Genomic DNA, 13,148 nt, shown 5'->3' on the forward strand with positions numbered 1-13,148 from the left:
GAGTCAGCTGGACAAAGAGCTTTATTATCCTGGCTTTGTACTCTTTATCCTAGACAATTCAGATGGGATCATGCTTTTGATTCTGTAAAAATTATAGTATTTACAAATTTATTATCTATTACATTTAATCTATTTCTGTGTTAATTTTTTTGAAGTATGGATACTCCTGGAAGTGGCAACTCTCACCTCTGTGGAATCACTGGTTTCAGTAATAGCACACCTGAAAGTCACGGAGGATATGAAAAATCAAAGGCATCAGAGCAGCAGACATAACTATTTTTAGGTCTAGGGTTTTCCATAATGCTCTATTTCCAAACTTTCCACAGTCACCTTCTCTGAAGCCTAAGAGTCCCCACTAAATTATTTTTCTAATGCAAGTCTGAATAGTTGTTAAGTTCAGTGGTATTTCACAAAGTAGCGGAGAAATAAACCAAATATGGAATTAATCACTCACTCATGTAGGCCTAGAGTAAGAACAGTATGACTGATCAAATCAAGTTGGGAGCCTAAATATTAGAAAATTTCTTACGTTTCTATTCTTCAGTGCTACACTGCTGTGAGTTGCAAGAGGTTATCTGATGTTTTAAATAAGAAATTAAATAAGTGTGATCCAAAAAATGCACCTTATCAAACGGTGTTTTACAGACAGAGAAGGATTGTTGGTGTCCTACAGCATCGGCTCTCCTGAATGACAATCAAGACCAATGGATAAACTATGATGCATGAGAAAAAGTGGCTGACAGCACCCATCAAGCGAGGGATTACTCACTGCAGAAATGTTCCCTATATTGTACAAGTATTGTGGACGCTATAGAAACAAGAGATTAGCTATGCATACCTGACATCACACAGAAGATCATACTTTTGGATGCACTACTTACCTTCACCCACTGGAAACTTGTTGCCAATTTATGTAGCATATTCCACACATTTGAAATGCCACTTAATAAAACTATGACGAATACGAAGATCAAAGTTTTCTGCTGCCGCTTATCCGGTACTTCAGCTCTGGCTGCAAAGAATGAAAAAGTTCATTTGAAACCCAATGCAATGTTGGTACCATAATAAAATAAAATGAAAGTCTAGCCTATAAACCATCACAGTAGCCTAAAGAATGTTTAAAGACTAGCAATTAAATAACACTTACAATTCCAAGGAGAAAATGAATAAATAGCTTTTACCGTAACAGACTTGCTATTGCAATAATGTTCCCATAACTAAAATGCTGGAGGCCATATCAAAATTCCTTCACATCTTTTTCGTTATCTCCTGAAAAAACAGAGTTCTACGGAAAAATCTGTTCTGGGAACATTATCCATACAAGACACACTGTAGGGAAAAAAGTAACAGCTGCAGATACTATTAGCCAACAAGATGTGCTTTGAACATTTCTAAGTGCTCTAAAGGCATATTAGAAAATTAGTATTTTTACCATTAGGATGAAGAAGGGAGTAGATTATTTTAGTAAGTAGAACTACAGTGGGGAAAAGAGATCTAGGATAAGACATCTGAATGGAGAAAATGAGTCTCTGCCTGAGAGGAGTTGTTTTGATGGTTAAAATTCTTTCAAAAATGGGATAGTGAGTTCAGACAGTCTGTATAAAGGGTTCAGAAACAAAAAGAAACCAGCTGAATTCTTTCTTATGAGGTGAGGTAAGTCTTTTCTTGAATTTAAATTAGTAACTTTTGCAGAGCAGTCCCTCATCATCCTGTGTGTTTCTGACAACATGTTCCCACACAAATAAAAAATACTGTTAATGTGACTGAATGCAAAAAAAAATAGTCAGTGTGATCTCGTTATGCACTGATGTACACACTGTATTTCTGATGCTCATTTAATACCTTGATACACTCCTAAGCGGTTACTAAATGAATCCTAAGACCAGGATTCGTTCTAGCCAAGGAAATCAGGCTAGATTACCCAGTACTTTCAAATTTATTACTTGAGAATTTCTAGGAGGAATTATTGCAAAATAGCCTCTGCAATTTGGGTTGATACATCCAAATCAGTAATTTTCTGCAGTATTTAACTGTTAAAGCTGTCTCATCTGTATCAATCCTCCATTTTATACCCACTTTTCATCCCCTGTAAAGCAATCAAATTTTACTTGCAAAAAAACAGTTCAGCAGCACAGGCCAGATTTCAAAGTTGCTAGCAAAAGTGTTGAGGAGAAATGAATAGGCATTGACTGAATATTACATATTCAATATTACAATATCACACAAACACATTTCACACTTACTCCATCAAAGGAAGAAACAAAATCATGTGGCTTTTATTGCCAGTTGTGACTGCAGATATGTTGTCTCACTGTTTTAAAAATTTGTGATACATGTTCAATAAAAACCACATTCCTAAAAAGTTAATTTTGCTAAGGTAAGGTATGCTTTGTGTGATGAGTGAGTCACTAATATATAAAGGTTTATAAAAATACTCTATACATACAACATATTTATGCAATTTTCTATGAAGTATGTTTTAAAATATGATCATTTTGCAAACATAAACTTATTTTCATAGAAGACCCTTTTGAACTAATTCACACTCCACATGAGTGAACAAAAAGAAAGAATAAAACCGAATAACCTCTCATTTTGATAATTTACTCAATATCTTTACAGATGACTTTGCAGCTCAAGATTCCTTTTTGCTCAAGATATTTGAAGTTGCTTTGTTAAGTATTTCTCAAAATATCCTCTCACATATACCCTTATGATCTAATTTTTTCAAGATCTGCTTTTGCTTTTAAAAGCAGTAAATAGTTGATAACAGATGCCACCAGTCCTCAGCCTGACCTGCTACGCTATTAAGCTTTTTTTCTGCACACACACCTGACCACCAGACAGTGAATTGCCCATGTACGTAATAATTTAACTGTCACGTAAAGGCTCCATTTTCCAGTTACACTGCATTTAAACAGACATCAGAGGTTACAAATCAATACTTTTTGTAGCACTAATCATTATTTGAAGCAAATAAATCTTCATATTAACAGCAAGCAAGGAAACTCCTCCAGATATCAATTTGCACAAAAGACATGATTTAAGACTGCTAAATTATTTCCATCATGCCTATAGCACAAGAAATAGTTTAGCTGATTAATTGATACATAAGTACCAGATATTACTTTTACTGCATATTATGTTTTTATTTTCTTATTTTCTGCTGCAGTTGAATATAGCTTCAATAGTAAGGTTTTACTAACTCTATAATCTTTACAAAAGGGAGAAAAGCCAAAACAAAAACAACTGCTGTATTTACAGAAGGCTATTTCAAAGTCCAATTATGATTACAAGAAAACTCCAAAAACCAGCCATTAAACAGTTTTAATGCTCCAAATAGATTTGACACAGTGGCACTTTAAATCAAATCTCCTAACAAGATTTTTTTTTTTTTTTGTAAAATAAGCCGTGGCTTCAGAGTCGGTTTATACAAAGTGACAATTCGAACAATTTTGAAATGTTGCTAGTTAGAGGGAAAAGAAAAAAAAAACCCAAACCCATTGTCACTATGGTAATTATTTCACAATGCCTGATGTTAAATGGGCAGTCCTGTGGCCTAAGAAGCAGCTGAATCCTGCATTGTCCTTGCATGATAAAAAGATTTGAAAGTCTGAAAAGCAGAGGAACGGAATCTCACAGCTTCTTAGCCTTCGCTCTGAAAGGGCCATTGTAACATCATCATAAATCCTGGACTCCCCAGGCACTTGACAACTAAAGCAGTGGACAATAGAATTCTTGTGTTGAACAAAACACTCCTTGTCTGCCAAAGGGCTTATCTGCTTCATTTACAAATGTCTTTCATTGTACCAAAATAATTCCCTATTAGAAAAACTATTAGGAACAGAACTAAATAAATATTCACAGCTTTGTGGTCTGTTTGGCCAAATGAATAAACTAATACAATCAAGGAGCATGCAAAATATGAGATTTAAATCAAGGAAACCCAAAACAACCTCATGTTTTCCTCTCTTCATTTTCTCTTTTCCTGATTGCAGGGAATTACACTGAGAACATTTATCTCTGTAAAAAAGACTTAAGTACATTACACTCACTAAAAGAGATGAAAAATATTAGAAATCTGAAAAGGTCTCAGATTGGCACAAAATTGTATCCAATGTGCTTTTAAAGTTAAATATTTCCAGAAGAGCAATTACAGAACCAAACTTCAGAACATATCTGAGAGTTTAATGAAATAGAGACAAAATACTTAAAATCATAAAAGGATTTAAACTATGGGTTTATAACTATGTATGTTTAGGTCCTTGTTACTGAGAGATACAAGGGCATTGGGGACTGGTTTCTGAAATAAAATTGTCGCCAGATTATTGCAACTTTTTTCAAGCCTAATTAAAATTCTGGCAGCTATAATAGAAATGAGTGAAAGAGGCTAAAATATTCCAAATATATACATAGATACATATATGCACAACTTCAAAAAGCATTTCTAACATAGTCAGAATTCCATTGCATCAGGTTTCCACATAAACAGTTATTTGATTACAATCTACTAGAAAAGTGCTTAGGGAAAGACAACTTACACCATACACAATTATTAAGGAAAAACCTGACCAATCTAAAGCATTGCTCAAGCAAACAGTGCTGACCATATTCAAAGTGCCAGAGTGATCTGTACAGCTGAAGTAAAACCTGAAGAAGTTGAAACCTCTTAACTGAATTACTGATCATAAAATACTTATTCAAATCCAATAGGAAAACAATGTTTTAATACAGCCCAGGCAAATGGGCTAAGTAGCTGAATAGCTTTTTATGCTGTGTCTAATTATTACAAGACTACAAAACACACAGGCATTTCTAATTTGCATATTAAATAGATATTCAAATGGAAAAATATTCAGAATGTACACAATAAACAAATATACTGTTAGAAATACAAAAAAGAGGTTAGCAACATTTTAAATCTCACGGGTTTAAGCTCTCAATCACAGGACAGAATCCAAGATTTAGGAATATGTGAGCTTTCCATGGTTCTACCGTGAATTTGCAGTCTGACCCTGCCACACACCACTTAACCTTGGAGCCATTTCTAAAAGTGAACAAAGGCACTCTATAAAACACCTCACCTATGAAAAATGTACTAATCAGTATAGAAATCAGAGGAAAGAGGCCTGAATTCAAGACCTCCTACATGCCAGTTGAGTATCGCTACTGTTTGTGTGCAGAGTTTCACCATTTTTTCCTCTTACCTTCTCTCCTCAGTGAATAATCAACTGTTCTAAAAATAAGTACAAGTTCTGATTTAACATAAAGTTTAAACTTGACCTCTCATTGACATTTTTTGATGTTTGCTATTCTATGCTATGCATCGCTAAAACTCCCTTCCTCTTGAACCTGTATTATCTGTATAAATATAATTTACACAAAGTTATTCAGATCATTTAGGCAATTTGTAATTCGGGAATATGTCTCTAACAAAATCTGTTTCCTGCCAGCTCTCATAGTTTTATTCCAGTTCCTATGACGTGACACACAACCACACCACATCTGTACACAGTCAGCAGTCTGTTTAGAGAGTGGATCTGCACTGAAGTTTAAGTCTCTTAGGGCAAAACCAGCATTTAACTGTGCTAGAGAAACCCATATCTGGGTGCCCTGCCTAGAAGGGTAGTGTCCTTGGCTATGTATAAATTGCTTCTGCAAGCTGTTATCTTAGCATCTAAATAAGCTTATGCTCAGAATCACCTTCCAGGAGAATCTATCTTTTTCCACTTACTACAGACAGCTAAGTCAAGTAATGTGAATCCCCACACGCAGCAACCAATACAGCATCCTAGAAAAATTTAGGTGGGAAGGGACCTCTGAAGGTCATCTAGTCCAACTCTATAACTGAAAACAGCATCAGTTTCAAAGTTACTTTAGGTTATTAAGGCTGTCACTTCATCAATGTTAATAGCTGAATTAGCAGCATGACCAAGGTCTTTCTGTGTGGACATGAATGCTTTAAGGGCTTACCATCTTCTGCTAAAAGATGGGCACATGAAATGTAAAAGAACAAAAAAAAAAAAAAGGGCAAGAATTGTATCAGGAAAGTATAAAGGTAATTTTATATAATCTGCCTTATAAACACATATGTATCCAATTACAGGGTTGATTGGCAGGTCAGGGCAAATGACTTTGATGACTGACCACTTTTCAGGGTTGGGGGGACATTTGCACTGTTCTTTGTGTGATCCTGAGCATCTGCAGCAGACCTAAGGTGTATCCTGTGCTGAGCAGCAGCAATGGAGGAGCACACACTTATTCTATTATCGGCTTCCACCACCACCATACCTGATGTCTTTAAATTGTTTTTATTACCTCCTAGTTCTGAGGTAAGAAAGTGTTAATATCTGTATTCTACAGCACAGAGTTCAGTCCCAGAGGAGGTAAGTTTTCAACCCATGGTTCACATAAGAAGCCTGTCATAAAATGAGGCTTTTGAAAATAGATTTTGAACCAAAGTTGTACCATCCTCTACCTTCCTCCAGAAGGAAAGAAGGACCTTGCTACCCAGGGGGATGCCTTGTGGAAGGTAAGCCATGCAAGAAAAGGACAAAACTCAAGAGCTGCAGAGAAGGTTTCACAGAAATAAGGTTCTGTTCAAAGCAGGTAAATAGCCTGCTTCTCATGAACTACTCTGATTTTGCATTATACTCTCTACCAGAATATTTTCCAGTGGTGTTCCTATCTCTTCACCATGCCATTGAGCACTAACATTCATCAGGTTGCAATGCCACAAGCAGGGAATTGGTGAGCCTGACTGCTTCCAAATACTGTGCATTGAAAAGTCGCCGACCGTCCTGAATACTAAGCTGTTAGATGTGAAGGCCACAGACTATGGCAGAAATTAACAAACTAAAAAGCAGAATACCTATATGCTCTCATGAGAAATGAAAATACATCTTAACACTTTTCAGAATATTAACAGACTGAAGACTAAAGCTCAACTCTTATCTGTCCAAGGCCACATTAAATAGCAGTAAGAGAAAAGGTCCATGAGGGCTCACAAGGAACAAATTAGTCCCTCTCAAAAAAACCTCTTTACAGATCACGAGTGCCCAGGCCATGTGTTCACCCAATACAATATGACTTTATCAGATTTTTCTTGCTTTTGGGTCACAAGTGCCTGAAGGTAGATGATAGGCCCTTGAGGAAAAGTCTGTATTAATTAGCTTCATGCTGCTCCAGTCCCATCCTATCCAGGTACCAAGAATACAAATGGATTGGGAGGCCTGAAGGCAGGTATGTTCTGTCATTTTAAATATCATAAATCAAGCCCTCCATTTCAATGCTTCCAACTTCTCTGAGTTTCTTCTAAAAACTAAATTTGGAAGAAGAGGATCCACAACAAGTAGATATATACTTTTTATACATACATGCCTACATAGATATATATGCACAAAGCTTAATAAAAATATTTCATAAAACTTTTTCATGCATAAACAAATATTTCTATGTACCACACTATATAATTTGAATTCCCTGCATTTGGAAAAAGTCTTCATTTGTCCTCTAAAAACTTGATTTTTTATATTTGCTGTCTAACAGATTAACTTAAATGTATGTTCTTGAACCACCACTAGTAAAATGCTCATACATATATTCTCTCTTGGATAAACATATTAAACACACAAAATCAGCTACTACCATTGCAAGAGGCATATAGAACTGCTTTAAAACCTTCTAAGTCATGCTGGAACTTAGCTTCCACTGGCAGCAGATGTCAGAGACTACTAGAGTGGAATTTCATCATCACAGAAATATTTTTATGGCAAATTTTCCCTGCAGTTTTTTTTTTTTCTTGTTTGTTTCCTCCCCTTGCCATTTTCATATTCATCATCTTCAATGATTTTCTTCCACTAAACACAAATGGCCAGATCCTTCGTCTAGAGCAAAGCTATAGCAAAGACCGTCTTCACTAGTATTTGGTGCTCTATTTATCTTATCTTTCTCTGCTGCCAGTTTCAGTAGGCTGTTCTCTATTTCTTTCCTCTGGCTTTCTTCTGCTCTCTTTTATCAATCTCTTCTACTGACCTGAAAAGAAAACCTAAAAATTGAGAGCCACTGAAGTATATGCTGAATGCCCCCATTAGTCTAGCTGTAGGGGACACTCAGCACAGAAAAAAAAAATCCAACTAACCTTTAAAAAAATCTTTATATGAATGTTCTACAAAATCACCCTGCTGGTTCCAGGTCCACTGGAGACACCCAAGAAAGAATAATTTTGGGACATCAGAGATACCATAAAGGAGAATAGCTCAAAATTCGTCCAAGAGACTCAAGAGAAACAGAATTCTTTGGTCTTAGGGACATTTTTTCCTACCTTATCACTTTTATTAATAAATAAAGAAAAGAGGAGTTGTTGAAAGACACCACAGAGATCTGACGTTTCTGAATTTCTGTGTGCCTCATTCAACGCACTGAATATCTCTGTTATCCAAGAAAGATACATGATTCACTCTGGGAAGTCTATTGCAAATCCAGCAACGACCCTTCAAACATTTGTAAAGCTTTTTTTAAAGTTTAATTCAGTCTTATTTCTGAACCAAATACACCTTTTTCCCTATTCCCCCTCATCCTCCTCCCAGACTCCCACAGGTCATAGCTTGTCTAGATCTAGTGAGTGTGGAAGGAAGGGAAAATAGATAGTAAACTCATTTTAGGTCAACCAAAAGGCATTCAGTCTCAGTGCTTGCTAGTCATCTTTTCCTCATTTCCTTTTGTATTTTCTCAAAGGACACTACACAGTTGGCTTCTCAATCAAGGACAAGGCAATGTCAAACATATTAATTTGTCCATAAAATAGTCTTAAAGTGTTGACAAAAGAAAGCTTAAAAAATGAAGACAGACAAGCTAACATTACTGATTAAAAACCAAGCCTCGTTAAACGGTACGTTTCAGTTTTCAGGACTGAACAATACTGACCAACTGATGTTTTGATATTATCCTCAACAGTATATAGTTCTTAAGTAACAGTAATTAAAGATACAGCAAAATATCAATGGGTAAGTACAGAACTTGGAAGATGTGCAAGCACTAAGAGCATTTCATAATGCCTAGTGTGCAGTTTCTACTCACAACTAACAGAGCTTTCCAGAATTTCAGCAACGTTTATAGCAAGGATGATGAGATTTTCCACCATCTATTATGTCAAGATATTCCACTACAGAAATTATAGTATACTTATATTTTTTCTGGAGTTATTCTGTTATTTGGTAACAGGCCTACCTATCTGTTCTTGAGAGTTGAAACATAAAACACACATCTGTATTTCAGCTGCATCAGGTAACAAAGCGCTTGTAACACTGAAGTTCACAGCCAAAATTAACCAGAATATTTGACAATATTAATATTTAACATTTGTCTGCTATTTATTATGCCTCTGAAATACCACTGAGACTTTAATTTTCTGTAATGTAATTATTGTAAGCTATGAGCAAGTGTATTATGAGGTTTCTTCAAAACAATGATTGTGAAATAGAAATCCACGCAACCAGATAATAACAGAGTAAGTGCTCTGCATATTCAGCAGAAACTGCATAATTAGGAAATAATTCCTACTGATATGGATTGAAGTTTTGCCTGATGGAGATAGTCCTATCGGTCCTACAGATAGGTGCTATAAAGGCATTTGCTTTAAATAATAAAAAATGAGCTTCAGAGTACTATACTACTACCAATCATCTAGTAAACGCATATTCAATCAACTAAAAAGACATATTCATGAAATAATGATGGTAGAGAAAAAAAAAAAAACAAAAACAAACCCTAGTTGGTTGAAAGCTGAGAACCCATCTCCGCTATTTTAAATTATTTCAGAAATACAGCTACTCTCTCTGTTTCAGTTGCTTTCTTTTCAGAGTCAGCCAGGAGTGCCCAGTGATAACATACCTAGACAAAAAGGAAGACTGCATATGGAGACAACCTAATGCCTAATAAAAATCAAAGATAGTTTTATAATAATGAAAGAAGTCACTTTGTGCAAAAACGTGATTTCCTGTAAAAGCACAGAAAGGTCTATTTGCCAAAAGCTTATCTAAAAAACATGTAAGTATAATAATTTTCATACAGCAGTAACTTTTTTTCCTTTTCAATTGAATTGACAGGGATGGAAGAATATTCCAGGCCATAACTTAAGTCTCCCGGGTGGCCTTGGGCAGATTTGCTGGGAGTATCTACACAGTATATTGCTGGCAGATGTGAGCTTTTTCCGCCCAAGTTCCAAGCTGAGTTGAGGCTGAATAAATGTGGTTAGCACAGCACCCTGTGCCCAACCCACCAAGCCCCACCGTGAGTCGAGGCATACGAGTTTGTGATTAGATCTGCTAATTCAGATTTGGCACCATGATAAACATGTTTCTGTAGCTCCGGTGGGCTGCGATTCCATCTGCCAACAATAGACTTTGTCAACATGCTCTCTGCTCCTCAGCTCCATCACTAAACTGGAGATAATAGTTAATGCCTGTCTCTGAAAATGACATTGTGAAGGTAAGTTAATTTACTCTCAAATGAACATTAAGATGCTCTAAAACTAGAATAATATAGCTGTGTAGTTATTACTTAAGGGAGTAAACCTTCTTCCATATGTATGCTATGGAACCGAGCCAAAATAAGGCTATATACATACTTAATGTTCAATCTGGTGAGCTCTCCATTTGGATAATATAAATAGATATGCACGTCTTTGGTATTATCTTCAGGTTCATGAGACTTATGAGTATTTGACAAATCAACATATCTAAACAAACCTGTTATTTTGTTTTCAGAAAGTGTCAACCTATGTGAGTTATATGGAAACAAGTCACCTAATAAGCTTACCTAAGAGTGTGGACAACTTTGCTTCAACACCTTGCTGATTCTCCAGTCAATATTCAACTGCACTTACACTGTAGTTCTTTTTAACAGACAGCATTCTGCATGCCTAATTATGGCTGAACACTTCAGAAAACTCATTTGAGAAGTTTCAAATGACAATAATAAGCTTCCCCATTCCCTTTTCAAAAATAAATCTAATTATTCAATCTGTCAATCTCATGCAAAATGTTCTTTGTTTTTACATTATTACTGTAACTGTAGTGCATGAAAAAAGAGAGAGGATGAGGAATAAACCACAGAAATTCCTCTAAATGCTGGATTTTTCCTTTTATATTTTGTATTTTATTCATGTGCTGATTTTATGCTTTTATTTTTCAGAGCACAGGAACTTCCCCAACCACGTTTGAGAAAAAAAAAACCTCAACAATCCCCCACATCAAGACAGTATAATTTCATGAATGGTTGCATAAATTATCTTCCAAAACACTTTGTGAAGAAATATCTTGTGGTATTGAGAAACACAAAGTGCTGTAACTCAAAAGGTCAAGATTTTGTGGTTTCAAACACTGCACATCCATGAATGTGGTACAATAGATCGAAAAAAAACTGACCAAAAGTTGCAAGTTTCAGAGCAAAATCCTGTGCTGCATCAAACAGATAAATTTAGATGACAGCAGGGAAGCCCACACATCTGCACAGCATCGGGGCAAAACATTTGTTCCAAACGCACTGGTTCCCCCTCTCACGCTTGTACTGGAGCACTGAGTAACTGAGTCAACAGCCACACGCTGCTCTCCTCTTGGTATCCAACAATCCACGTGTTTACCCACGCTGGCATGGTACAGGCATGGCCTTTCCAGCCTCTGGAAACACAGAAACCTGCAAAGCTGTACTTTATGCTACACAGATGTTAATAAACATCTTAGAAATAGGAAGTAAAATTGCCTATTATCAGAGATAAGAAACACAGACAGTTGGAAGTGCAGTTGTTGAGCTGTACTTTTTCTGTACAGATTTCTTTGTGCCCTGAGTTTGCAGTACTAAAGTTTCTTCATTCCAGCACAGAAATATTTCAATTCATTTAAAATAATAATTGCAGGAAAGGATATTTACAGGGAAGAAAAAAAAATAATCCAAAGCATTGAGGAGATTTAGGAGCATAAATTCTAGTGAAAGTCTTAAGTTCTTATATGATTAAATCACATTGACTTTGAAAAAACTTGTGATCTTGTGCATTTTAAGATCTTCCCCCACAACAGCAAAGGCAAAATCTCCTAGTTAAATGTAATAAACCCACATGTGCAATGAAACCTAAGTGCAACTGTTCAGCACCTTCCAGCAAATGTCATTTATTTTAATTTCCAAAGTCAGAGCCAGCACTAGGTTTATGTTCTAAAGAACATAAGAACCAGAAACTATTCAGGTAGGGAGGAGACTGCTATCTGAGCTCTTGTATGTACAGGGCAAATGACTGTCTAAAGCTACTTCAGGGATATGCCAAACTCAGGAGCAGTCTCAAGGGTCACTACATGGCACCGTACTGCATTTACAGATCTGCCACCTCTCGCATGGCAGGCTGGGGACCATAGAGGACCCCAGGCTTGCTAAACTCTACTCAGCTCTGAGTAGAACACAGCAACTTGTGAAATGCAAAGACAAATTTAGCTGTCTTGGGGGGGTGGGGGTAAGCCTTAAGAACGAAGCCAGCAAGCTTTGAAGAGCCAGCAGGCTTCCATGTTAGCCATATGCCTTCATATGTCTGTTCCGTGGGAGTGTTACAGCTCCCGCTGTTCCATTCTTCACTTCTTAAGGAAAATGTTACAAGGCCACAAGGACTCACAAACATTTGTTGACATTTCTCTGGGTCAGCCTTAGGAGGCCTGCAAGAATTTAAACATATGGCAGTATTTAGTTTCATGAGGGAATGGGTTGTTTCAGAGAAAAGCAGTATTTAGTTGCAAAACAGTTTAATCCATGATAAAGGTTTTAATTTTTTTTGGCTAAAATCCAAACTTTTCTCATATTTTTCACATTATATTTTTAAAGCAACAGCAGCTTATAAGTTGAGCTAGTATTATGAAATAATTCACAATATTTTCTACTGTCCTCCACACAAATAATACCTTGATCTGGGGTTCCAGATCAAACAGATTTGTTGTGTGTTTAGATTTGAAAAAGCTAAAAAAAGAAGGGATCAATTGACTACCGAAATTTCCCAAACTTGTGAAAGGACACCGAGCCGTTGCCACTATGAACCACAAGATTACTTGAACTGGGTTCTCAACACATTTTGGTAGCAGCACATACACATTTGCAAAGCAGAAAAATGGCAT

The 13,148-nt window shown here is 36.3% G+C and overlaps 1 protein-coding gene across 1 annotated transcript in view; it reads right to left on the bottom strand.

Annotated features, from left to right (window-relative positions):
- CDH11 (cadherin 11) overlaps positions 1-13,148 on the bottom strand; it is a 78,948-nt gene that overhangs the window by 38,171 nt on the left and 27,629 nt on the right. The window contains exon 2 of the mRNA XM_086757936.1: positions 882-1,012. The gene's annotated coding sequence lies outside the window, so the exon portion shown is untranslated. The remainder of the gene's footprint in view (positions 1-881; positions 1,013-13,148) is intronic.

Source organism: Chlamydotis macqueenii, chromosome 13, assembly GCF_036417535.1.
Source record: "Chlamydotis macqueenii isolate bChlMac1 chromosome 13, bChlMac1.mat, whole genome shotgun sequence".
In the NCBI taxonomy this organism is placed as follows: domain Eukaryota; kingdom Metazoa; phylum Chordata; class Aves; order Otidiformes; family Otididae; genus Chlamydotis; species Chlamydotis macqueenii.